The 26,181-nt window shown below is 45.9% G+C and overlaps 8 non-coding genes and 1 pseudogene across 8 annotated transcripts; all 9 read right to left on the bottom strand.

The window, feature by feature from the left end:
• Positions 1–3,959: 3,959 nt before the first annotated feature.
• Positions 3,960–4,078, bottom strand: LOC145599808 (5S ribosomal RNA). The gene has a single exon (XR_014104074.1). It is a non-coding gene; the product is annotated as a 5S ribosomal RNA (ribosomal RNA).
• Positions 4,079–4,274: 196 nt separating this feature from the next.
• On the bottom strand, positions 4,275–4,393 carry LOC145599814 (5S ribosomal RNA). Its single transcript, XR_014104080.1, has one exon. It is a non-coding gene; the product is annotated as a 5S ribosomal RNA (ribosomal RNA).
• A 197-nt stretch (positions 4,394–4,590) lies between these two features.
• Positions 4,591–4,709, bottom strand: LOC145599806 (5S ribosomal RNA). Its single transcript, XR_014104073.1, has one exon. It is a non-coding gene; the product is annotated as a 5S ribosomal RNA (ribosomal RNA).
• A 197-nt stretch (positions 4,710–4,906) lies between these two features.
• Positions 4,907–5,025, bottom strand: LOC145599801 (5S ribosomal RNA). The gene has a single exon (XR_014104068.1). It is a non-coding gene; the product is annotated as a 5S ribosomal RNA (ribosomal RNA).
• A 197-nt stretch (positions 5,026–5,222) lies between these two features.
• Positions 5,223–5,341, bottom strand: LOC145599816 (5S ribosomal RNA). Its single transcript, XR_014104082.1, has one exon. It is a non-coding gene; the product is annotated as a 5S ribosomal RNA (ribosomal RNA).
• Positions 5,342–5,537: 196 nt separating this feature from the next.
• On the bottom strand, positions 5,538–5,656 carry LOC145599784 (5S ribosomal RNA). Its single transcript, XR_014104051.1, has one exon. It is a non-coding gene; the product is annotated as a 5S ribosomal RNA (ribosomal RNA).
• Positions 5,657–5,853: 197 nt separating this feature from the next.
• Positions 5,854–5,972, bottom strand: LOC145599820 (5S ribosomal RNA; annotated as a pseudogene).
• A 196-nt stretch (positions 5,973–6,168) lies between these two features.
• LOC145599799 (5S ribosomal RNA) lies at positions 6,169–6,287 on the bottom strand. The gene has a single exon (XR_014104066.1). It is a non-coding gene; the product is annotated as a 5S ribosomal RNA (ribosomal RNA).
• Positions 6,288–6,484: 197 nt separating this feature from the next.
• Positions 6,485–6,603, bottom strand: LOC145599766 (5S ribosomal RNA). The gene has a single exon (XR_014104033.1). It is a non-coding gene; the product is annotated as a 5S ribosomal RNA (ribosomal RNA).
• Between the last annotated feature and the right edge of the window lie 19,578 nt (positions 6,604–26,181).

Genomic DNA, 26,181 nt, shown 5'->3' with positions numbered 1-26,181 from the left:
GGATTAGGAATGAGATTAAATCCTTTGGACCCTCCACATGATCATTGGGTCGTAGGTAAGGTGGGCTTAGGTTCGATTTAGACCCAGTTTAGTATTTTGGCCATAACTTATTTGTTACAACTCGGATTTGGGCTTATAATATATCGTTGGAAAGCTCTTTTCAAGCCCCATCCAAATATTTAATCATTGGACCCAGATTATGGACCAAAATAAACTGGTCTAAACGTTTTATCAAAAGGACACTAAATGAATTATTTTAATGGACATGAAATGAATTATTTTGGGTTTAAAGGCACGAAATGAGGAAAATAAGTTATGATTTGGGAAAATGTGATATGAATTGGATTGTTTTATGAAATTTATTGAATGGAACATGGATTTAAGCACTCTAAAGATTACATACTCAACTCGACCAATAATGGCGGTAAAAGGTAGTTCATCATCGGGTTTGGTTTTTGGGGATACATTTTTAGGTGTCTAGAGTTATTTGTATCTTGGAAAGTTGTTGCTCCTAACCCCTTTTCAAATAACAAGATCAAAGGCTTCAATTGTTGTTGTTGTTGTGGGAAGGATTCGGTATTCTTGAGTGTTGGAATCACTCCTTGGTGTTCTCGGTATCTTTTTTGGTTGTTGAGTACAGTTGGTGAAGATGAGTGGTAGGAGAAGGAGCAGGAAAGAGCCTAGAATAACCATTGATGAACCCCAACCCTCCTCTCAAAATCTTAACCAAGAACAAACCTCTCTTCCTACCTTAAAATTTGTGAACCGACACCATGCTCCCATCCATCAAACACTCCTCAAATGCAAACTAAACCCCACCCGACACTACTACCAACGGTCAATGCGTGACTTGGGGATAGATGAGGACCTTCGGTCCCTTCTTGATAACCTTGGGATGAGTAAGTTCATCCAACACCAATACCCAACCTTCAAGGAACCCACCTACGAGTTCCTAGCTTCCTTTGAGAAGGAACCCGTTGGAAACAACGAGTTCCAAATCTCCTTCCAACTCTTCAATGCCCGCCATGTCATCTCTCTTCGGCGTCTAAATGAACTCCTAGACTTTAACCCCGACGCCGATCTTCTTGCCCCATCCACCGAGCTCTTCCCCGAGTACGACGCTTTCCGTTGGTGGCGGACAATTACCGACATGGATGAGTTTAGTACTTGGTACTTGATGGCTAGCCAAATTATCCATCCGGTACTCCGCATCCTACACCGCATCTTGGGGTTTGCGGTGTTTAGCAAAAAAGACTTGAGCAAGCTCTCTCATGAAGAGCTCTTCACTCTTTCGGTCACCACAAAGGAGGAGTTGAGTGGGCGGCTCAACATGGGGTACTGGTTTGTGCTCTGTTGTGAGGCAATTAAGAATGGGAACAAGACGGGAGAGATTGCCTTAGGTGGGATGATTACAAGGATCGCCTCGAAGTTAGGGGGTGAGGTTCTTTTCCCTTTTTGCACAAGGGTGAGAAAAGACAAGGATATGTTCGTGGACATCTCATACATGCGGAAGTCGGTCTTCATCCAACCGACCAACGATGTGAACAACTTCCACGATTGGTGCGTTGAGCGGGTGCACCATTGCATTCTTCCGTTCCCGAGCCGCACTTCCTTGGAGCGGAACACAAGGAATGTGTGGAAGATTCCCATGGACAATGGTGTCCTTCCCAACGCTCTTGGAGGTGAGTGAAACATGATTGTCCGCGAGCGGCATCAACAACAACAACAACAACAACAACAACAAGAGCATCAAGAAGAACAACAAGAAGAACAACCACAAAAATTCCAACAACAACAGCAATTTCAACAACAACAATTTCATCAACAACAACAACAAGGGTTTCAACTTCAAGGTTTCCAATATGGGGACGGATCCCAAGGTTTGCGCGTCCCCTCCTCTAGCGAGGGAGGTATGGCCTCTTCCTCTTCTTATTTTAACCTTGAACGTGCTTTCTAAAACCTTTCTATGCAAGTTAACCGGTTGACGGAGGCCGCCGATGGGTACTCGGTTTACAATGCCAACATTTATGATTGGCATGTAAACCAAGGGCACTTTGACCCACCGGTGAACTATCCGTATTTTCCGCCCCAACAGGGGCCGGTTCCTTCTCACGAGGAACCGCATGTTGACGGCACTCCCCGTCAACTGGTTTGGTCCTATTGGTCCGGGCCTTCATCTCAAGGGGCCCCCCGAGTGAACTACCCCACCTCTGAGGGGTACAATTACAAGGCACCGGGGGGGTGTGATTACAGTGGGGACCCCAACTACCCCATGTACACATCCGAGCCTCTTGAGATGCCCCCTCCCTTTAACCCTCTTCCGGACTACCAACAAGAGTTGTACCGGAACCGTGGTTTTCCACCGGGTTACACCGGTGGTTGGGACCCCCATGGCCCTCCTATCGACGTCGAATACGAGTGGCGTCCATATGGAGAGGGCTCTAGTTCGCACATGGAGGACTAGGGCCCTCGGGCCGAGTTTAGCCCTTCCTCCCACCCCATTTTCCACTTTGTTCAAACCGAGGACGGTTTTCCGTTCAAGTGTGGGGGGGTGCTTATTCATTGTTTCATTCAAGGGCTTCGTCCTTATGGGGCGCAAATTTGGGCCAATAGGTGTCTTTTTGGAAGGTTCCTTCCCCTCTTTTCAAAAAAAATGATGATGATGATGTTTTTAATGAAACCTTGTGTTGTTTTGGCTCCCGTTTTTTCGAAAATCCAAATTCCCCTTTAATCCAAACATTTTCCTCTTTTCTTTGTTCTTTTTCTTTAGTAGTTTCTTTTCTCTATTTTGCTTTCTCTTTATTTATTTGTATATATTTCTCTTGCTACTAACTAAATATTTGCCGAGTTGTTTTGGACTTTGACATTTTGTAGGGCTTATTGGCGCATTCCCCAAATTTTTCCGAGCAATGGAGTTTCAACGATTGTGGATTTGCGTTTGCAAAGCGTAATTGGGTGACAAATTCTCCTTCTCAACTCTTTAAATATTTGATTGGTTGCATAGCTTAGGTTAGTTTAGGAAGGAGTTGAATGGTTCGAGGTTGTTTGATTTGGTTCTAAGGAACCTGGGATCGTTGATGTTGTATTCAACGATCATTGTATGTCGGTTGGGATTTATATGATTTACATGCCTCATTTATGAACCTTTTTGATTTCTTCCTTTTTCTTTGTGTGTTGCTTTTCTTCTTTCTTTTGTGTGACATTCATGATCATGACAAGAGAATAATTTTTGAAAATTGAGAATTTGCTCGTTCATTTGGACATGTGGACCTATATGCTTTCGTAATGACATATTTTTAAATGCTTACCTTCCTAGTTGAAGAGGGTCTTCACGGTTTGAGAGTGCTTAAGGTTGAACTAGACACATTTTAAGCTAAGGTAGCCCGGTTAGAACTCTTGAGGACGTTTGAACCCCTAGTTCACGAGAAATTAAAGTGGTAAGATGGTGTTGCTCTCCGTAGTGAATAGGATTCCCTTGGTTGGTATTTGCTTATTTTCATATCCCATGTGAGCGTTTATTGTTCAAGCCTCCATCACTTTTGTTGAGCGGTATTTTGGATCCTTAACTATGCGTGTCTTAATCCTTGTGTTGGTATCTAGCTCCCAAGATCGTGATCATATAACTCTAGAGGAGGAAGAGGTCATTTCTTCTCATTTTTCTTTGTTTTCCTTGTGTTTTGTTACAAATTTTTCTCGCCCAAGCACGCTTAACTGCAGAGTTCTGATGGGATCCGGTGCATTAGTGCTGGTATGAACGAACCCATTTACTTATCGCTCTAATTTGTATTTATACTCTCTCCCGCTTCTCGTTTCTTTCAAAATATCGTAACTTTGTGCCCGATCGTCCGAATTAAATTTTTTTTTCCATATTGGTTATTTTTTCGAGATCTACGCGCCTCAAACCGTTTCCCATCGCAAAATAACCAAAATCGAAAAAATATTCCAAATCTGGCAAAAAAGGGGTGCAACACGAGGACTTCCCAAGAGGTCACCCATCCTAGTACTACTCTCGCCCAAGCACGCTTAACTGCTGAGTTCTGATGGGATCCGGTGCATTAGTGCTAATATGATCACACCCATTTACTTATCGCTCTAATTTGTATTTATACTCTTTCCCGCTTCTGGTTTCTTTCAAAATGCCGTAACTTTGTGCCCGATCGTCCGAATTAAATTTTTTTTCCATATTGGTTATTTTTTCGAGATCTACGCGCCTCAAACCGTTTCCCATCGCAAAATAACCAAAAACGAAAAAATATTCCAAATCTGGCAAAAAAGGGGTGCAACACGAGGACTTCCCAGGAGGTCACACATCCTAGTACTACTCTCGCCCAAACACGTTTAACTGCGTAGTTCTGATGGGATCCGGTGCATTAGTGCTGGTATGATCGCACCCATTTACTTATCGCTCTAATTTGTATTTATACTCCTTCCCGCCTCTGGTTTCTTTCAAAATGCCGTAACTTTGTGCCCGATCGTCCGAATTAAATTTTTTTTTCCTTATTGGTTATTTTTTCGAGATCTACGCGCCTCAAACCGTTTCCCATCGCAAAATAACCAAAAACGAAAAAATATTCCAAATCTGGCAAAAAAGGGGTGCAACACGAAGACTTCCCAGGAGGTCACCCATCCTAGTACTACTATCGCCCAAGCACGCTTAACTGCGGTGTTCTGATGGGATCCGGTGCATTAGTGCAGGTATGATCGCACCCATTTATTTATCGCTCTAATTTGTATTTATACTCTTTTCCGCCTCTGGTTTCTTTCAAAATGCCGTAACTTTGTGCCCGATCGTCCGAATTAAATTTCTTTTTCCATATTGGTTATTTTTTTGAGATCTACGGGCCTCAAACCGTTTCCCATCGCAAAATAACCAAAAACAAAAAAATATTCCAAATCTGGCAAAAAAGGGATGCAACACGAGGACTTCCTAGGAGGTCACCCATCCTGGTACTACTCTTGCCCAAGCACGCTTAACTGCGGAGTTCTGATGGGATCCGGTACATTAGTGCTGGTATGATCGCACCCATTTAATTATCGCTCTAATTTGTATTTATACTCTTTCCTGCCTCTGGTTTCTTTCAAAATGTTGTAACTTTGTGCCAAAGCGTCCGAATTAAATTTTTTTTTCCATATCGGTTATTTTTTCGAGATCTACACGCCTCAAACCGTTTCCCATCGCAAAATAACCAAAAACGAAAAAATATTCCAAATCTGGCAAAAAAGGGGTGCAACACGAGGACTTCCCAGGAGGTCACTCATCCTAGCACTACTACCGCCCAAGCACGCTTAACTGCGGAGTTCTGATGGGATCCGGTGCATTAGTGCTGGTATGATCGCACCTGTTTATTTATCGCTGTAATTTGTATTTATACTCTTTCCCGCCTCTGGTTTCTTTCAAAATGTCGTAACTTTGTGCCTGATCGTCCGAATTAATTTTTTTTTCCATATTGGTTATTTTTTCGAGATCTACGCGCCTCAAACCGTTTCCCATCGCAAAATAACTAAAAACGAAAAAATATTCCAAATCTGGCAAAAAAAGGGTACAACACGAGGATTTCCCAGGGGGTCACCCATCCTAGTACTACTCTCGCCCAAGCACGCTTAACTGCAGAGTTCTGATGGGATCCGGTGCATTAGTGCTGGTATGATCGCACCCATTTAATTATCGCTCTAATTTGTATTTATACTCTTTCCCGCCTCTGGTTTCTTTAAAAATGCCTTAACTTTGTGCCTGATCGTCCGAATTAAATTTTTTTTTCCATATTGGTTATTTGTTCGAGATCTACGCGCCTCAAACCGTTTCCAATCGCAAAATAACCAAAAACGAAAAAATGTTCCAAATCTGGCAAAAAAGGGGTGCAACACGAGGACTTCCTAGGGGGTCACCTATCCTAGTACCACTCTCGCACAAGCACGCTTAACTGCGGCGTTGGGATGGGATCCGGTGCATTAGTGCTGGTATGATCGCACCCATTTACTTATCTCTCTAATTTGTATTTGTACTCTTTCCCGCCTCTGGTTTCTTTCAAAATGGCGTAACTTTGTGCCCGATCGTTCGAATCAAATTTTTTTTCCATATTGGATATTTTTTCGAGATCTACGCGCCTCAAACCTTTTCCCGTCACAAAATAACTTCAAACGAAAAAATATTCCAAATCTGGCAAAAAAGGGGTGCAACACGAGGACTTCCCAGGGGGTCACCCATCCTAGTACTACTCTCGCACAAGCACGCTTAACTGCGAAGTTCTGATGGGATCCGGTGCATTAGTGCTGGTATGATCGCACCCATTTACTTATCGCTCTAATTTGTATTTATACTCTTTCCCGCCTCTGGTTTCTTTCAAAATGCCGTAAATTTGTGCCCGATCGTCTCTATCAAATTTTTTTTTCCATATTGGTTATTTTTTCGAGATCTACGCGCCTCAAACCGTTTCCCATCGCAAAATAACCAAAAACGAAAAAATATTCCAAATCTGGCACAAAAGGGGTGCAACACGAGGACTTCCTAGGAGGTCACCCATCCTAGTACTACTCTCGCCCAAGCACGCTTAACTGCGGAGTTCTGATGGGTTCCGGTGCATTAGTGCTGGTATGATCGCACCCATTTAATTATCGCTCTAATTTGTATTTATACTCTTTCCCGCCTCTGGTTTCTTTCAAATTGCCGTAACTGTTTCGGGGTATTTTGAGTCCCTGGGACAGTTACAACACTAAGATTGGATGCTCACTTGGACGCCTGTACCTGCAAAACAATGGAGCACCGAGTGGTCGGTGGTCCGTTTTCGAAGCCTAAGTTAGTAAAGGTCCGAAGAATAATGTGCGGAATGAAAAGGTTATCTGCTCGGATTCTGAGCTCGGGTGTACTGTTCTCTTGAGAGTGACAGTTCTAAAAATACCCTAGGCCAGTTGGCCCAATCAGAGTCCGCTACGTGTCACTGGAAGGGGCGCCACGTATCTTCAGAACTGTCACTCTCAAGAGAACAGTACACCTGAGCTCGGAATCCGAGCAGATAACCTTTTAATTCCGCACCTTATTCTTCGGACCTTTACTAACTTATGCTTCGGAGGCGGACTACCTACCACTCGGTGCTCCGATGTTTTGCAGGTACAGGCGTCCAAGTGAGCATCCAGTCTTAGTGTTGTAACTCTCCCAAGGGACTAAAAAATCCCCGAAACATTTGACGCTGTCTGTGGGGAGAGTACCTCTAAGATGGCCTCTTTGGAAACTGTAACAATTCCTGAATCCAATCGGCCTCCGGAAACCAATCGGCCACCGGAGACCAGACAGCCACCAGAGACCAATCGGTCCCTCGAAGAAGTATTGGTCCAATCGGACCATGACTCAGGTGACGACGGTGACGTTGAAACCCGTACTGCCAGTGATGGGTCTCTCATCTCCAGGCGCATCCGCAGCAAGGAAAAGCGGGAGCGCCCTCACTCTCAGAATGTTCCAAGCAAACTAGCCGGACATTCAAAGAAGCCGGTTGATCCTACCCAGGCGGAAGGATCAGACCCAGTAACCAGAGACGAGCTCATGAAGCTTGTGAGCAGTCTCCGTGGTGAGATTAAACAACTCACCAACAAGAAGTCGGCTACTCCTGCAAAGGAGCAGTCGGCCAAGAAGTCAGCCCAGGTGGGCAAGCACAAATCAGTCAGGGACCGCCAGCCGACTCTTCATCCTAAGGAGAAGACTCGGCCTCAGTTTGACCTTTCAAGACTCTGTTTCCCAGAAACGGTTACAAGAAAAGCCATTCGGCATGTTCAGCCGGATGGTAACAAGAAAACATTCTCTGACGCTCGACATTACATTGAGCAGAAGAGGAATGAGCTTTCAGAGTCGGCCTCAACGTCGACTTATCGCGACATCTTCCAGAATACCACCTTGAGGTATTCACAATCTGTGCATGAGACTCCAGTAAGCAGCCCTCGGGTTCAAGTTGGACCTCATGTAATTCAGCCGGCTCAGTACATGGCTCAGCCATTGTACCAGACGCCTGCTCAACCTTACATCCAACCTGCCTTCTTCGGAGGACAGGCGGCATGCGGCTATCAGCCCATGGATTGGCAGCTTAGGCTGCAGCACCTTGGAGATCAACCCTCTGCTTTCTCTAAGGAAATAACCGACGCCGAACAGTCGGCCAAGGTTAAAAATGTGTTGGTTGGAACCTATGATGGGACCACCAACCCTGAAGACCACCTACTAGCATACACCCACCTTATCTATTTACAAGGGTTGGATGATGCCGCATGGTATCGCTGCTTTCCAGCCACCCTGAAGGGCATAGCCCAGCAGTGGTTCGGCAATCTGCCGGCTGGTTGTATCAATAGCTTCAAGATGCTTGCGTTCTTGTTTGCTTCCAAGTTCTCTATGAACATCCCTACCAAGAAGACAAGCTTTGATCTTGGCAATGTGCAGCAGGGAGATAGAGAAGACTTGCGTTCCTACGTCAGGCGGTTCAATCTGGTGCGAATCTAGATCCATGGGCTATCTGATGAGGTCGCCTTCACAGAATTCTTCAAAGGTCTCAAGGACGGTTCTACTTTCAAGTATGAACTCGTCCATAAACAAATCTTTACCCTGCAGGGAGCGCTGCGAGAGGCGGAAGCCTATATACAGGCGACCGAGCTCTGCTCCTCCAACAGGCAGTCGGACTCTAAGAGGTCCGACCGACAGAAGGAGAGTTGGCCTGCTCAGTCGGCTATCAAACCAGAAGAGAACAAAAAGAAAAAGCAAGTCTGGGCCGTTGATAACTCTGATCAGCCGGCCCAGAAGAAGAAGAAAGAGTGGAAACCGTACGTCCCAAGGTACGAGTTCCACAAGGACTGCTGCTCCATCTTGATGGAAATAAAGGACCGGCTGACTCTTGAGAAGCTGACTCCAATGAGAGGTTCCGTTGAAAATCGGAACAAAAATAAACATTGCCATTTCCATGAAGACATCGGCCATGACACCAACGACTGTTTCAGCCTCAAACGAGAGCTTGACCTTCTGGCCGACAAAGGACAGCTGAAGTCCTATGTGAAGTCCAAATTGACTTCAAAGGCGAATCAGGGGCAGTCCAAAAAGAAGGCTCCCCAGCCGACTGTTAGTACCGACACCGATGAAGATCCGGTATATACCATAGCAGGCGGATTCGCCGGGGGTGGCCCGACCATTCAGGGCACCAAGGATCATCTGAAAAAGATGATCCATTCTGTTGAAGAGGGAGAGGCGGCAAGCACATCCGCCTTCCCCGAGGTCATCATCACCGAAAAGGACAGAGGCAAAGTCCGTCGGCCGCATGATGACCCTGTGGTCATTGAATGTAAAGTGGCCAACCAACTGGTTGGTCGAATCTTGATCGACACAGGCAGCTCCTCTGACCTCATCAGCCTCAAATGCTTGTCCAATCTCAAGTACAAGCCAGACAGCATGATGGAGGTTTCTCACACCCTTGTAGGGTTTGGGGGAGGACTCGTGCACCCAGTCAGACGGATAGACTTGCCCATCCGGCTGGGGCAAAAGGGAAACGGTCGGCATATGACCATCCGTTTCCTCGTGGTTGAAGAGCTTACTGCCTACAACCTCATCTTTGGTCGACCCACTCTTAACGAGTGCAAGGCCGTCATCATTCCTGCCCTCATGCTTGTTAAGTATGAGAGGGATGATGGCACAGTCGGTTCCCTTAACGGGGACCAAAAGACAGCTCGGGAGTGCTATCTCTCGGATGTCAAGCCCGCGGTCGCAGCAACCTTTCGAGGCAAACAAACACTCGACCTTGATGATATCAGGGAAGACCAGGCGGCCCCACCAGCCGAGAAAAGTTGATCAACTGGTGGTGGTCAAAAAAGAGAAACAATAGCAATCACTGACCAGGGAACGGTCAGACGACCTCCGTCCCCAGCCGACTGGTGAACACATTGATATCCCTCTTTACGACACTCGGCCAGAGCAGACTATTAAGGTGGGGACGGTTGCATTTGCTAAGCTAGGTGACAGCCTGCACCAGCTTCTGAAAGAATTCAAAGACATCTTTGCCTTTGAAGTGGAAGAGATGCCTGGCATTAGCCCGGATCTCGCTGTCCACAAACTCGCCGTGGATCCCAAAAAGAAGCCCATTCGGCAAAAGAAGAGAAATCACGACGAAGAAAGAAGTCATGCGGCAGCAGCCGAAGTTAAAAAGCTGCTGGATGCCAAGTTCATTCGGCCATGCAATTTCCCCGAATGGGTAGCTAACGTTGTGTTAGTAAAAAAGCCGAATGGAACTTGGCGAATGTGTGTTGACTACACCGACCTGAACAGAGCATGTCCAAAGGATAGTTATCCATTGCCAAAGATCGACAGTCTGGTCGATTCAACAGCCAGACATGCTCTGATGAGTTTTATGGACGCCTATTCAGGCTTTCATCATATCCCCCTGTGGAAAAAAGATCAAGAAAAGACTGCATTCATCACCGATCAGGGGTTGTTCTGTTATACTGTGATGCCGTTTGGTTTGAGGAATGCGCCTGCTACTTTCCAACTAATGATTAATACGGTCTTCATTAATCAAATTGGGAGGAATGTAGAAGCTTACATTGATGACATGATAGTCAAATCCAAACAACAAGCGGGTCACCTTGCTGATCTCTGAGAAACATTCGCCACACTCAGGTGGCACAAGGTCATGCTAAATCCAAAAAAGTATGTCTTTGGTTTTGAGTCTGGGAAGTTTCTCGGATTCCTGATTGATCAAAGGGGGATAGAGGCCAACCCTGAGAAAATAAGGCGGTCATCGACATGTAGTCGCCCCGCACTGTGAAAGAGGTTCAAAAGCTTACAGGTTGTCTGGCGGCCTTGGGGAGATTCCTCAGTCGGTCAGGCGATCAGTGTCTCTACTTCTTCCAGGCAATCAGGAAGAAGACTAATTTTGAATGGGGAGAAGATGCAGAGGCGGCCTTTCAAAAGTTAAAGACTCATTTGCACTCTTTGCCGAGGCTTGTTAGTTCTTTGCCCAAAGAGATGCTCTTCATGTACTTGGCCGTCTCCGATCATGCCCTCAGCGCTTTTCTCTTAGCTGAAAGAGACGGCACTCAGCTCCCGGTCTATTTCATCAGCCATGTTCTCAGGAACGCTGAGCTTCGGTACCCCATGGTTGAAAAATTTGGTCTCGCTCTTTACATGGCCATCAAGAAATTGAAACCCTACTTCTTGGCACATGCGGTAGTGGTCTATACTGACCAGCCGATCAAGCAGCCACTAACAACCTTGGAGTCTTCTAGACGAATGCTCAAATGGGCGATTGAAATGCAAGGATTGGAAATCACTTACGAACCCAGAAAAGCAATAAAGGGGCAAGCATTCGCCGACTTTATTGTGGAAATGACAAGGCCGTTTGTTCCGGATGATACTAGTCAGGTTTGGAAAGTGTATGTGGACGGGAGCTCCACTGCGAACGGCTGTGGTGCAGGAATTATCTGTCAGTCTCCTAAAGGGGACAAATATGAATATGCACTACGGTTCAAGTTCCAGGTCTCTAATATTGAGGTCGAGTATGAAGCCCTGCTTGCTGGCATTCGGTACTGTAAGGCAGCAGGGGCAAAGAAAATGGACGCCTGCTCGGACTCACAACTAGTCGTACTCCAAGTCAATGGGACGTACGAGACCACTCATCCAACCATGATAAAATATTTGCAGGCGGTCAAAGCTGAAGTTGGGACACTTGAAGAATTCACTCTAAGTCAAGTGCCCAGGTCTTCAAACAATCAGGCGGATCCCTTGTCCAAGCTGGCATCATCCGCCTCCTGTGAAACGCCTCGGTCATTCTTCTGGGAGGTCATGGAAAAAAGAAGTATATCTGAGGAAGACCCCATCGGAGTTCTTGACCGAAGCTCAACCTGGATGGACAACATCCGGGCCTACCTTACAGACGGCACATTTCCTGAATCTCCACAAGAGGCGGCTGTTCTGAAAAAGCGAGCGGCTAACTTTGAGTTGCGACAAGGAGAACTATTCAGGGCTGGTTTTCTGAAACCTCTGTTGAAGTGTGTTACCCCTGAGAAGGGTAAGGAAGTCCTCGAAGAGTTGCATTCAGGATTCTGCGCCTCCCATATAGGGGGCGAATCCCTCACTGCCAAGGCCAGGCGGCTTTACTTCTGGCCAACTCTGGAGTCGGATGCAATGGAAATGGTGAAAAAATGTGACAAGTGTCAAAAATTTGGCAAGCTCATCCATCGTCGGGCTACAGACCTGACGGCCATCCACAGCCCAATACCCTTTACCAAATGGGGCATGGACATTCTGGGGCCATATACAGCTGCACCAGGCGGCAAACGCTACATATTGGTGGCTGTGGATTACTTTACCAAGTGGGTAAAGGCGGAGGCGGTCAAAAACATTAAGACAAAAGATGTCATTTCCTTCATCTGGAGGAACATAATCACTCGTTTTGGGGTGCCCATGTCTATGGTTTTTGACAACGGTCCTCAATTTGAAACACCTCAACTTAAGACTTAGCTGGGAGACCAAGGGGTCTCTAGCTTCTTTGCATCAGTCGGACGGCCTCAAGCAAATGGCCAGGTCGAAGCCTTTAACAAGTTAATCTCAGACGGGATTAAAAAGAAAATTAAACGGGCTGGTGGCCTTTGGGCGGATGAATTACCACACGTCCTCTGGTCCATCAGAACGACTGCTAAAGGGGCGACTGGAGAAACCCCATTCCTTATGGTGTATGGTGCAGAAGCTGTCCTGCCTATTGAACACTATGAGTCGACTCTTCGAATCATGTTGTATGATGAAGAGGCGAACTGGGAGGCCATGCGCCTAGCATTGGACTCACTACCAGAGCGCAGGGGCAATGCTGCCTTGCGCCATGAGATATACCGTCTGAGAATGACTCGGGCTTACAACAAAAGAGTACACAAGCGTCCTCTCAAAGTGGGGGACTTTGTGCTACGGAAAATGGAAGCAGACGGTAGGGCGAATGAGCAGGGAAAGCTAACCCCAAATTGGGAAGGCCCCTACCGAATCTATGAGGAAGTAAGAGACGGCACCTACCGCCTGGAAGAACCAGACGGCAGGCAGCTGGCTAGAACTTGGAATGTAGACAACTTGAAAAAGTACTACTTCTAAGTACGAATGTAAATGCTTCAATTTTGTTATCTCAAGTTTTGTTAATGAGAATATGCCTTCATTTTCCAACTTGTCTTTTTATTTAAAGTTTTTAGCGTCGCCTGTACCAAATACAGACGGCCAATATGTTTGGAAAGCGTATGTCCCAACAGCAAACGCCCTAATCCCTTTGAAGGAGCCGATTGTTTTAAAACAGTCGTCCCTACGAAATTTATTAAGTTTATACTAACATTTGATGAATATTTACTTAATCATTTAAGAGGCCTAAGGCCAGATAAAAACATGATGAGGCCCGTGGCCGGATGTTAAAAAACAAAAAGAAACCGAATGGTCACAGTCTGCTCCAACATGAGTATGACCGTCTGCTCCAAAATGAGTTAGATAACCGGCGACGTCCATTCAGGCGAATTCGTCGAGGAGAAGCATCTCCCATTTGGGTGGCACATTGCTCTACGAATATATCAAGCGGCCCTACCGAATGTTAAGGCAGCATTCGCAGTCGTTTGTTCTAATCAAAAGTGAAATCTAAAAGGCCTAAATTTTCTATCTGTTCTAGCACAGTTCAGAAATGGTCACTGTTTCATAAGTAGAGGCTAACCGAGGCATAAGGCCGGATGCGCTTGTTTTAGCTCAGGGGCAAAACAGGCGGAATATTTTTTTTAATATACGAGTTAAGTTAACTACTTAGCACTTAATTGAGGCTATTGGCCGGATGATGCCTGATCCTTATCTATGGGGCAAGCAGGCGGACAATTAATTTAAAGAAAATTGGCTAAGTTACAAACTTAGCATTTTTATCTCAAAGAGGCCTATGGTCGGATGCGCCTATTTTTGCTTATGGGGCAGAACAGGCGGGGATTTTTCCTTAGCAAATTAGCTAAGTTGGAAATTTGAGTTTAGTTCGAGCCAATGGCCGAATGAACACTTATATTTGCCAATTTTGGATGGACGTCTGCCGCGTGGTTTGGGTCAATCACCATAGTGATTGATTGACTTAGAAACCATGAATACTCTTCTAAGTATCAACAATTTCTAAGTCAATCAATCCAATAAACCGAAACCACTCGACATCCGTCCAGGGGCAAGAACATTCGCATAGTATACAGGTTATAACACTTAACCAAAAACATGCAAAAATTTCAAAAACAATTTAAAGGACAGAATATGGATAACTTCAGCCAAATGGCCGAATGATTCAAATTAAAAAAGACCAATCGCCCCCAGACGATTGGTTAAGATTGTTATCTGGGGGCGATTGGCCGAGTATGGCCAGCTATGAAGACCGGGCATTCGGTTGTTATGAGGCGGCCTTTCAGGCTGGCTTGCGCTTCCCTCTCCATCCGGCCGTGGAGAGGATTTTGGACGGATACCAACTTAGTATCTGGCAACTCGTACCCAATTCCTGGATCAATATTCTGGGGTACGTTGCCGCCTGCGAGATGCTGGAAGTGGAGGCGAGCTTTGAAGCATTCGCCCACATGCATTATCTTAGCAGGGCGTCTGCTAGGGGTGGCGAGGGCTGGTACACCTTGACTACTTACAAGGGGTACATGATGGCTGTCGGGAAAGAGAACAAGTGGAAAGACTGGAGAACTAAGTTCTTCATAGTCAAAACTGCCGACCGCCGCCTGAACCAAAAGTATAACAGGTGGAACAAGGATCCACCTCTCCTAGCAGGCAGGAGTGCATTGCCAAGCCTTCCTAGACGAGCAAAGGAGGAGATCATGGACGCGGGTTTGTTCACCGTGTCTGTGAAGACGAATGATGAGGGGGACAAGGAAGTCACCCCTCAATGCTATCTCCCTTTGTACAAATGGTTTGAGGAAGGGACGTTCTTGGCCGCTTGTGGGCTAAGTACTGAGATGCCGAGAGGTAGTCGGCCGTCTGTTTAATATGCCATTTTTATTTTGCTTGTCTTCACTCGTTAAATGTGTCTAACACTTGATTCTTTTTTGCAGACAAAGCAATGGAAAAACTCTCGGCCTCCAGGAAGCCGGCTGTATCAGCTGCCAGATACAGATCAAACGTCCTTAACAGGACGGAAGCTACCACTGCAAGGGTGGATGAGCAGCAACCAGCCGGTACCCCAGGGGTGAGATTTTTATACTTAGCATTTTTCTGATTAATGCTGAGCTTTTGCCGAATGTTCTCTAACTTTTGTTTTGTCTTCAATGATGCAGGGTACCTCCTCCAAATCCCCGTCCAAACCATCCGACCCTAACCTCCAAAAGACTAGGGCGGGTGATGTGAGCGCATCCGGCAAGGGCGGCCGGAAGCACATTGCTCATAAGCCCAAGAGGCCCTCAGACGCCCCTGCCGGTGAGGCGAGGTTTTTGGGGAAAGAGCCCCCCTTTTCTACCGGTGAGAAGAGGTTTCTGGGTGAAAAGCCCCCCTCTTCTTCCGGTAAGGAGAGGCTTTTGTGGAAAAGGCCCGCCTCTTCTACCGGTCAGAAGAGGGTTCTGGGGGAAGAGGAGGTGGATTAGGACGACGGTAAGGACCATTCGTCCCCCCTTTCTTTTCTTCAAGTTATCCATACTTGAGTATTTTTCTAACTTTTTCCTCTTGCAGTTCCTGTACAGAGGCCGACTGTAGTTCAAATGGCCAAGTCTATGCTGAGGACGATTGATCTAGATGATAAAGCATCCGTCAGAGGAGTCGGCACCCTAGACCTTGATGGCATTCTAGGGAACCTTTGTGAGGTATAGACTTAGCCTTGAATCACTTTTACATTCGTCTTGTCTTTTTTTTTTGTCTTTGTTCGCCTGGTTCTTAACCATCCGGCTTCTTTTTGCAGGCCATGCTGCGCGTCCAAGGGCTCGGGAAACCCCTCAAGGAGAAGTCCAAAGAGGTAAAAGCTGCTAAGGCTCAGGCCGAGTCCCATATAGGGGGCGAATCCCTCACTGCCAAGGCCAGGCGGCTTTACTTCTGGCCAACTCTGGAGTCGGATGCAATGGAAATGGTGAAAAAATTTGACAAGTGTCAAAAATTTGGCAAGCTCATCCATCGTCGGGCTACAGACCTGACGGCCATCCACAGCCCAATACCCTTTACCAAATGGGGCATGGACATTCTGGGGCCATATACAGCTGCACCAGGCGGCAAACGCTACATATTGGTGGCTGTGGATTACTTTACCAAGTGGGTAAAGGCGGAGGCGGTCAAAAACATTAAGACAAAAGATGTCATTTCCTTCATCTGGAGGAACATAATCACTCGTTTTGGGGTGCCCATGTCTATGGTTTTTGACAACGGTCCTCAATTTGAAACACCTCAACTTAAGACTTAGCTGGGAGACCAAGGGGTCTCTAGCTTCTTTGCATCAGTCGGACGGCCTCATGCAAATGGCCAGGTCGAAGCCTCTAACAAGTTAATCTCAGACGGGATTAAAAAGAAAATTAAACGGGCTGGTGGCCTTTGGGCGGATGAATTACCACACGTCCTCTGGTCCATCAGAACGACTGCTAAAGGGGCGACTGGAGAAACCCCATTCCTTATGGTGTATGGTGCAGAAGCTGTCCTGCCTATTGAACACTATGAGCCGACTCTTCGAATCATGTTGTATGATGAAGAGGCGAACTGGGAGGCCATGCGCCTAGCATTGGACTCACTACTAGAGCGCAGGGGCAATGCTGCCTTGCGCCATGAGATATACCGTCTGAGAATGACTCGGGCTTACAACAAAAGAGTACACAAGCGTCCTCTCAAAGTGGGGGACTTTGTGCTACGGAAAATGGAAGCAGACGGTAGGGCGAATGAGCAGGGAAAGCTAACCCCAATTTGGGAAGGCCCCTACCGAATCTATGAGGAAGTAAGAGACGGCACCTACCGCCTGGAAGAACCAGACGGCAGGCAGCTGGCTAGAACTTGGAATGTAGACAACTTGAAAAAGTACTACTTCTAAGTACGAATGTAAATGCTTCAATTTTGTTATCTCAAGTTTTGTTAATGAGAATGTGCCTTCATTTTCCAACTTGTCTTTTTATTTAAAGTTTTTAGCGTCGCCTGTACCAAATACAGACGGCCAATATGTTTGGAAAGCGTATGTCCCAACAGCAAACGCCCTAATCCCTTTGAAGGAGCCGATTGTTTTAAAACAGTCGTCCCTACGAAATTTATTAAGTTTATACTAACATTTGATGAATATTTACTTAATCATTTAAGAGGCCTAAGGCCAGATAAAAACATGATGAGGCCCGTGGCCGGATGTTAAAAAACAAAAAGAAACCGAATGGTCACAGTCTGCTCCAACATGAGTATGACCGTCTGCTCCAACATGAGTTAGATAACCGGCGACGTCCATTCGGGCGAATTCGTCGAGGAGAAGCATCTCCCATTTGGGTGGCACATTGCTCTACGAATATATCAAGCGGCCCTACCGAATGTTAAGGCAGCATTCGCAGTCGTTTGTTCTAATCAAAAGTGAAATCTAAAAGGGCTAAATTTTCTATCTGTTCTAGCATAGTTCAGAAATGGTCACTGTTTCATAAGTAGAGGCTAACCGAGGCATAAAGCCGGATGCGCTTGTTTTAGCTCAGGGGCAAAACAGGCGGAATATTTTTTTTAATATACGAGTTAAGTTAACTACTTAGCACTTAATTGAGGCTATTGGCCGGATGACGCCTGATCCTTACCTATGGGGCAAGCAGGCGGACAATTAATTTAAAGAAAATTGGCTAAGTTACAAACTTAGCATTTTTATCTCAAAGAGGCCTATGGTCGGATGCGCCTATTTTTGCTTATGGGGCAGAACAGGCGGGGATTTTTCCTTAGCAAATTAGCTAAGTTGGAAATTTGAGTTTAGTTCGAGCCAATGGCCGAATGAACACTTATATTTGCCAATTTTGGATGGACGTCTGCCGCGTGGTTTGGGTCAATCACCATAGTGATTGATTGACTTAGAAACCATGAATACTCTTCTAAGTATCAACAATTTCTAAGTCAATCAATCCAATAAACCGAAACCACTCGACATCCGTCTATTGGCAAGAACATTCACATAGTATACAGGTTATAACACTTAACCAAAAACATGCAAAAATTTCAAAAACAATTTAAAGGACAGAATATGGATAACTTCAGCCAAATGGCCGAATGATTCAAATTAAAAAAGACCAATCGCCCCCAGACGATTGGTTAAGATTGTTATCTGGGGGCGATTGGCCGAGTATGGCCAGCTATGAAGACCGGGCATTCGGTTGTTATGAGGCGGCCTTTCAGGCTGGCTTGCGCTTCCCTCTCCATCCGGCCGTGGAGAGGATTTTGGACGGATACCAACTTAGTATCTGGCAACTCGTACCCAATTCCTGGATCAATATTATGGGGTACGTTGCCGCCTGCGAGATGCTGGAAGTGGAGGCGAGCTTTGAAGCATTCGCCCACATGCATTATCTTAGCAGGGCGCCTGCTAGGGGTGGCGAGGGCTGGTACACCTTGACTACTTGCAAGGGGTACATGATGGCTGTCGGGAAAGAGAACAAGTGGAAAGACTGGAGAACTAAGTTCTTCATAGTCAAAACTGCCGACCGCCGCCTGAACCAAAAGTATAACAGGTGGAACAAGGATCCACCTCTCCTAGCAGGCAGGAGTGCATTGCCAAGCCTTCCTAGACGAGCAAAGGAGGAGATCATGGACGCGGGTTTGTTCACCGTGTCTGTGAAGACGAATGATGAGGGGGACAAGGAAGTCACCCCTCAATGCTATCTCCCTTTGTACAAATGGTTTGAGGAAGGGACGTTCTTGGCCGCTTGTGGGCTAAGTACTGAGATGCCGAGAGGTAGTCGGCCGTCTGTTTAATATGCCATTTTTATTTTGCTTGTCTTCACTCGTTAAATGTGTCTAACACTTGATTCTTTTTTGCAGACAAAGCAATGGAAAAACTCTCGGCCTCCAGGAAGCCGGCTGTATCAGCTGCCAGATACAGATCAAACGTCCTTAACAGGACGGAAGCTACCACTGCAAGGGTGGATGAGCAGCAACCAGCCGGTACCCCAGGGGTGAGATTTTTATACTTAGCATTTTTCTGATTAATGCTGAGCTTTTGCCGAATGTTCTCTAACTTTTGTTTTGTCTTCAATGATGCAGGGTACCTCCTCCAAATCCCCGTCCAAACCATCCGACCCTAACCTCCAAAAGACTAGGGCGGGTGATGTGAGCGCATCCGGCAAGGGCGGCCGGAAGCACATTGCTCATAAGCCCAAGAGGCCCTCAGACGCCCCTGCCGGTGAGGCGAGGTTTTTGGGGAAAGAGCCCCCCTTTTCTACCGGTGAGAAGAGGTTTCTGGGGGAAAAGCCCCCCTCTTCTTCCGGTAAGGAGAGGCTTTTGGGGAAAAGGCCCGCCTCTTCTACCGGTCAGAAGAGGGTTCTGGGGGAAGAGGAGGTGGATGAGGACGACGGTAAGGACCATTCGTCCCCCCTTTCTTTTCTTCAAGTTATCCATACTTGAGTATTTTTCTAACTTTTTCCTCTTGCAGTTCCTGTACAGAGGCCGACTGTAGTTCAAATGGCCAAGTCCATGCTGAGGACGATTGATCTAGATGATAAAGCATCCGTCAGAGGAGTCGGCACCCTAGACCTTGATGGCATTCTAGGGAACCTTTGTGAGGTATAGACTTAGCCTTGAATCACTTTTACATTCGTCTTGTCTTTTTTTTTTTGTCTTTGTTCGCCTGGTTCTTAACCATCCGGCTTCTTTTTGCAGGCCATGCTGCGCGTCCAAGGGCTCGGGAAACCCCTCAAGGAGAAGTCCAAAGAGGTAAAAGCTGCTAAGGCTCAGGCCGAGTCCCATATAGGGGGCGAATCCCTCACTGCCAAGGCCAGGAGGCTTTACTTCTGGCCAACTCTGGAGTCGGATGCAATGGAAATGGTGAAAAAATGTGACAAGTGTCAAAAATTTGGCAAGCTCATCCATTGTCGGGCTACAGACCTGACGGCCATCCACAGCCCAATACCCTTTACCAAATGGGGCATGGACATTCTGGGGCCATATACAGCTGCACCAGGCGGCAAACGCTACATATTGGTGGCTGTGGATTACTTTACCAAGTGGGTAAAGGCGGAGGCGGTCAAAAACATTAAGACAAAAGATGTCATTTCCTTCATCTGGAGGAACATAATCACTCGTTTTGGGGTGCCCATGTCTATGGTTTTTGACAACGGTCCTCAATTTGAAACACCTCAACTTAAGACTTAGCTAGGAGACCAAGGGGTCTTTAGCTTCTTTGCATCAGTCGGACGGCCTCAAGCAAATGGCCAGGTCGAAGCCTTTAACCAGTTAATCTCAGACGGGATTAAAAAGAAAATTAAACGGGCTGGTGGCCTTTGGGCGGATGAATTACCACACGTCCTCTAGTCCATCAGAACGACTGCTAAAGGGGCGACTGGAGAAACCCCATTCCTTATGGTGTATGGTGCAGAAGCTGTCCTGCCTATTGAACACTATGAGCCAACTCTTCGAATCATGTTGTATGATGAAGAGGCGAACTGGGAGGCCATGCGCCTAGCATTGGACTCACTACCAGAGCGCAGGGGCAATGCTGCCTTGCGCCATGAGATATACCGTCTGAGAATGACTCGGGCTTACAACAAAAGAGTACACAAGCGTCCTCTCAAAGTGGGGGACTTTGTGCTACGGAAAATGGAAGCAGTCGGTAGGGCGAATGAGCAGGGAAAGCTAACCCCAAATTGGGAAGGCCCCTACCGAATCTATGAGGAAGTAAGAGACGGCACCTACCGCCTGGAAGAACCAGACGGCAGGCAGCTGGCTAGAACTTGGAATGTAGACAACTTGAAAAAGTACTACTTCTAAGTAAGAATGTAAATGCTTCAATTTTGTTATCTCAAGTTTTGTTAATGAGAATATGCCTTCATTTTCCAACTTGTCTTTTTATTTAAAGTTTTTAGCGTCGCCTGTACCAAATACAGACGGCCAATATGTTTGGAAAGCGTATGTCCCAACAGCAAACGCCCTAATCCCTTTGAAGGAGCCGATTGTTTTAAAACAGTCGTCTCTACGAAATTTATTAAGTTTATACTAACATTTGATGAATATTTACTTAATCATTTAAGAGGCCTAAGGCCAGATAAAAACATGATGAGGCCCGTGGCCGGATGTTAAAAAACAAAAAGAAACCGAATGGTCACAGTCTGCTCCAACATGAGTATGACCGTCTGCTCCAACATGAGTTAGATAACCGGCGACGTCCATTCGGGCGAATTCGTCGAGGAGAAGCATCTCCCATTTGGGTGGCACATTGCTCTACGAATATATCAAGCGGCCCTACCGAATGTTAAGGCAGCATTCGCAGTCGTTTGTTCTAATCAAAAGTGAAATCTAAAAGGCCTAAATTTTCTATCTGTTCTAGCACAGTTCAGAAATGGTAACTGTTTCATAAGTAGAGGCTAACCGAGGCATAAGGCCGGATGCGCTTGTTTTAGCTCAGGGGCAAAACAGGCGGAATATTTTTTTTTAATATACGAGTTAAGTTAACTACTTAGCACTTAATTGAGGCTATTGGCCGGATGACGCCTGATCCTTACCTATGGGGCAAGCAGGCGGACAATTAATTTAAAGAAAATTGGCTAAGTTACAAACTTAGCATTTTTATCTCAAAGAGGCCTATGGTCGGATGCGCCTATTTTTGCTTATGGGGCAGAACAGGCGGGGATTTTTCCTTAGCAAATTAGCTAAGTTGGAAATTTGAGTTTAGTTCGAGCCAATGGCCGAATGAACACTTATATTTGCCAATTTTGGATGGACGTCTGCCGCGTGGTTTGGGTCAATCACCATAGTGATTGATTGACTTAGAAACCATGAATACTCTTCTAAGTATCAACAATTTCTAAGTCAATCAATCCAATAAACCGAAACCACTCGACATCCGTCCAGGGGCAAGAACATTCGCATAGTATACAGGTTATAACACTTAACCAAAAACATGCAAAAATTTCAAAAACAATTTAAAGGACAGAATATGGATAACTTCAGCCAAATGGCCGAATGATTCAAATTAAAAAAGACCAATCGCCCCCAGACGATTGGTTAAGATTGTTATCTGGGGGCGATTAGCCGAGTATGGCCAGCTATGAAGACCGGGCATTCGGTTGTTATGAGGCGGCCTTTTAGGCTGGCTTGCGCTTCCCTCTCCATCCGGCCGTGGAGAGGATTTTGGACGGATACCAACTTAGTATCTGGTAACTCGTACCCAATTCCTGGATCAATATTCTGGGGTACGTTGCCGCCTGCGAGATGCTGGAAGTGGAGGCGAGCTTTGAAGCATTCGCCCACATGCATTATCTTAGCAGGGCGCCTGCTAGGGGTGGCGAGGGCTGGTACACCTTGACTACTTGCAAGGGGTACATGATGGCTGTCGGGAAAGAGAACAAGTGTAAAGACTGGAGAACTAAGTTCTTCATAGTCAAAACTGCCGACCGCCGCCTGAACCAAAAGTATAACAGGTGGAACAAGGATCCACCTCTCCTAGCAGGCAGGAGTGCATTGCCAAGCCTTCCTAGACGAGCAAAGGAGGAGATCATGGACGCGGGTTTGTTCACCGTGTCTGTGAAGACGAATGATGAGGGGGACAAGGAAGTCACCCCTCAATGCTATCTCCCTTTGTACAAATGGTTTGAGGAAGGGACGTTCTTGGCCGCTTGTGGGCTAAGTACTGAGATGCCGAGAGGTAGTCGGCCGTCTGTTTAATATGCCATTTTTATTTTGCTTGTCTTCACTCGTTAAATGTGTCTAACACTTGATTCTTTTTTGCAGACAAAGCAATGGAAAAACTCTCGGCCTCCAGGAAGCCGGCTGTATCAGCTGCCAGATACAGATCAAACGTCCTTAACAGGACGGAAGCTACCACTGCAAGGGTGGATGAGCAGCAACCAGCCGGTACCCCAGGGGTGAGATTTTTATACTTAGCATTTTTCTGATTAATGCTGAGCTTTTGCCGAATGTTCTCTAACTTTTGTTTTGTCTTCAATGATGCAGGGTACCTCCTCCAAATCCCCGTCCAAACCATCCGACCCTAACCTCCAAAAGACTAGGGCGGGTGATGTGAGCGCATCCGGCAAGGGCGGCCGGAAGCACATTGCTCATAAGCCCAAGAGGCCCTCAGACGCCCCTGCCGGTGAGGCGAGGTTTTTGGGGAAAGAGCCCCCCTTTTCTACCGGTGAGAAGAGGTTTCTGGGTGAAAAGCCCCCCTCTTCTTCCGGTAAGGAGAGGCTTTTGGGGAAAAGGCCCGCCTCTTCTACCGGTCAGAAGAGGGTTCTGGGGGAAGAGGAGGTGGATTAGGACGACGGTAAGGACCATTCGTCCCCCCTTTCTTTTCTTCAAGTTATCCATACTTGAGTATTTTTCTAACTTTTTCCTCTTGCAGTTCCTGTACAGAGGCCGACTGTAGTTCAAATGGCCAAGTCTATGCTGAGGACGATTGAACTAGATGATAAAGCATCCGTCAGAGGAGTCGGCACCCTAGACCTTGATGGCATTCTAGGGAACGTTTGTGAGGTATAGACTTAGCCTTGAATCACTTTTACATTCGTCTTGTCTTTTTTTTTGTCTTTGTTCGCCTGGTTCTTAACCATCCGACTTCTTTTTGCAGGCCATGCTGCGCGTCCAAGGGCTCGGGAAACCCCTCAAGGAGAAGTCCAAAGAGGTAAAAGCTGCTAAGGCTCAGGCCGAGTCCCATATAGGGGGCGAATCCCTCACTGCCAAGGCCAGGCGGCTTTACTTCTGGCCAACTCTGGAGTCGGATGCAATGGAAATGGTGAAAAAATTTGACAAGTGTCAAAAATTTGGCAAGCTCATCCATCGTCGGGCTACAGACCTGACGGCCATCCACAGCCCAATACCCTTTACCAAATGGGGCATGGACATTCTGGGGCCATATACAGCTGCACCAGGCGGCAAACGCTACATATTGGTGGCTGTGGATTACTTTACCAAGTGGGTAAAGGCGGAGGCGGTCAAAAACATTAAGACAAAAGATGTCATTTCCTTCATCTGGAGGAACATAATCACTCGTTTTGGGGTGCCCATGTCTATGGTTTTTGACAACGGTCCTCAATTTGAAACACCTCAACTTAAGACTTAGCTGGGAGACCAAGGGGTCTCTAGCTTCTTTGCATCAGTCGGACGGCCTCAAGCAAATGGCCAGGTCGAAGCCTTTAACAAGTTAATCTCAGACGGGATTAAAAAGAAAATTAAACGGGCTGGTGGCCTTTGGGCGGATGAATTACCACACGTCCTCTAGTCCATCAGAACGACTGCTAAAGGGGCGACTGGAGAAACCCCATTCCTTATGGTGTATGGTGCAGAAGCTGTCCTGCCTATTGAACACTATTAGCCGACTCTTCGAATCATGTTGTATGATGAAGAGGCGAACTGGGAGGCCATGCGCCTAGCATTGGACTCACTACCAGAGCGCAGGGGCAATGCTGCCTTGCGCCATGAGATATACCGTCTGAGAATGACTCGGGCTTACAACAAAAGAGTACACAAGCGTCCTCTCAAAGTGGGGGACTTTGTGCTACGGAAAATGGAAGCAGTCGGTAGGGCGAATGAGCAGGGAAAGCTAACCCCAAATTGGGAAGGCCCCTACCAAATCTATGAGGAAGTAAGAGACGGCACCTACCGCCTGGAAGAACCAGACGGCAGGAAGCTGGCTAGAACTTGGAATGTAGACAACTTGAAAAAGTACTACTTCTAAGTACGAATGTAAATGCTTCAATTTTGTTATCTCAAGTTTTGTTAATGAGAATATGCCTTCATTTTCCAACTTGTCTTTTTATTTAAAGTTTTTAGCGTCGCCTGTACCAAATACAGACGGCCAATATGTTTGGAAAGCGTATGTCCCAACAGCAAACGCCCTAATCCCTTTGAAGGAGCCGATTGTTTTAAAACAGTCGTCCCTACGAAATTTATTAAGTTTACACTAACATTTGATGAATATTTACTTAATCATTTAAGAGGCCTAAGGCCAGATAAAAACATGATGAGGCCCGTGGCCGGATGTTAAAAAACAAAAAGAAACCGAATGGTCACAGTCTGCTCCAACATGAGTATGACCGTCTGCTCCAACATGAGTTAGATAACCGGCGACGTCCATTCGGGCGAATTCGTCGAGGAGAAGCATCTCCCATTTGGGTGGCACATTGCTCTACGAATATATCAAGCGGCCCTACCGAATGTTAAGGTGATAAGTGATATTTATGTCACTTCGAAGGTCGTGGGTCTGATGGGTTTTGGGGGATTTTGGGTTTTTTATTATTTTTCTTTTTCTTTTAGTTTTATTTTGTTTACTTTCCTTTTCTTATTTCTTTCTTTTATTTTATTTTCTTTATTTCTTTATTTTTTCTTTTTCTTTTTTATTTTATTAGCTTAGTATATTTACCCATTTTCTAGGGTAATTAGAGAAAACTTTTCAATCACCCATAATTTGATTCTACTCTCTAATTTAGTTTTAGGAGAGCTTCTCTCTCTAGGTTTAGATTAGAATTAGAGTAGTTTAGAGAGAGAAAGTAAGGGTTTTTCCATTGATGAATTTGGATATTGAAGAAGGAGCTTGATTGAATCTTTGCAAATCTTCATCTTCAATTAATGAGCAACCTCTTACTCTCTTTCTTTGTTTTTTGTATTTAATTTTATTTGCTTATTTTGATTTTTCCTTCATTGCTTGTTGATCATGTTGATTCTTGATTATTTGTTGATTAATCTTGTTATTATCATGATTAGTGAGTAATTTCCCCATTGAGGGGATGGTTGTGGTGTAGTTGGATCTTAAGCATGTTCTAGGTTTAGAGTTGATTTATTTGTGATTAAAGTCTTTATATGCTTGATATTCTTTAATGTACTTGCAAAATGCATGTTGTTAGTTGATTAAAGGTGAATCTTTGCTAACAAGGAACGGAAGTTGACTTAGTTAAGGTTCATTAGTATCGATTGTTATTTAATAGTACCTCCTAGTATATGGTTCTAATGTGGAAACATAGAGGCTATGTTAGGAGAAGCCAATTGACCCCGGAAGGCGGCTAGATTGGACTCTTTATTTCGATATTTGAGCATGTTTAGTTCATAATTAATTCAACTTCTATGAT

The sequence above is a fragment of the Chenopodium album genome, chromosome 20 (assembly GCF_948465745.1).
Source record: "Chenopodium album chromosome 20, dcCheAlbu1.1, whole genome shotgun sequence".
Taxonomy (NCBI): Eukaryota; Viridiplantae; Streptophyta; class Magnoliopsida; order Caryophyllales; family Amaranthaceae; genus Chenopodium; species Chenopodium album.
Note: the sequence above shows the minus strand (reverse complement) of the source record. Positions and strands in the feature narration are given on the sequence as shown.